This window comes from Salvia hispanica, chromosome 1 (assembly GCF_023119035.1).
Source record: "Salvia hispanica cultivar TCC Black 2014 chromosome 1, UniMelb_Shisp_WGS_1.0, whole genome shotgun sequence".
NCBI lineage: Eukaryota > Viridiplantae > Streptophyta > Magnoliopsida > Lamiales > Lamiaceae > Salvia > Salvia hispanica.
The window spans coordinates 50,807,352-50,808,270 of NC_062965.1; positions in this window are offsets into that span (position 1 = coordinate 50,807,352).

A 919-nucleotide genomic window follows, 5' to 3' on the forward strand; every position below is an offset into this window, starting at 1 on the left:
TTTGATTTTACCTATTATGCTTGTTATTTATTTTAAATGTTTTATTTATTATGTTATATTATACTCTTTTTTTTTAAGTAATGTAACTCGTACTTCAAATAAAAAAAATTCTTACTTTATTATTACTTTTATTTTAAACATTTTATGTAATACTCCCTCCGTCTCTGAAAATTTGTCACTTATTTCCATTTCCGTCCGTCCCTAAAAATTTGTCACCTTTCACTTTTGACATTTTTGGTAGTGGACCTCATATTCCACTAACTTATTCTCACTCAAATTTTATTAATAGAACTGTTGCGTAGTCGAGTGGAATCGCGAGATTGAAGAACAAATGTGGAATGCAAGAACTGGATCGAATCGAATTGAGAACGAAAGGAATTTTATTGAAGATGAATCTCTCAATTGAATTGGATACAAAAAAGCCCTCTCGACTAAGAGGCTAAAACAAACTCAACAAACTTAATTACTTCCATTAACTACAATGGATGGACCAGATTTAATCATCTAATCTAATCGCATCTAACGGCCTGGATAAAAGCTCCTTTTACTTAAAGAAGCGCGCTAGTGGAGAACACGACTTCTCCAACACACAGCCAAAACTTCATTCCTGTTGAAGCTGAGTTGATGCAGCCACATATTTTCACAAATCTCCACCTGGTTGCTTCAACTCACTCTCCTTTCTGCACATGCCTATGAGCTTCATGTACAACTCAAACTTCTCTCTCGGCAAAGGTTTAGATTATCTGTCAGTAGCAACCTTGAATACCCTTACTCTTCCTCTTTCAATCTCTTCTCTTATAAAATGCAACCTAACATCAATGTGCTTGCTCCTTTCATGATACACTTGATGCTTAGCCAAACTGATAGCCCCATTGTTATCACAACCAATTGGAATTGCCTACTGTACCACACTAAAGTC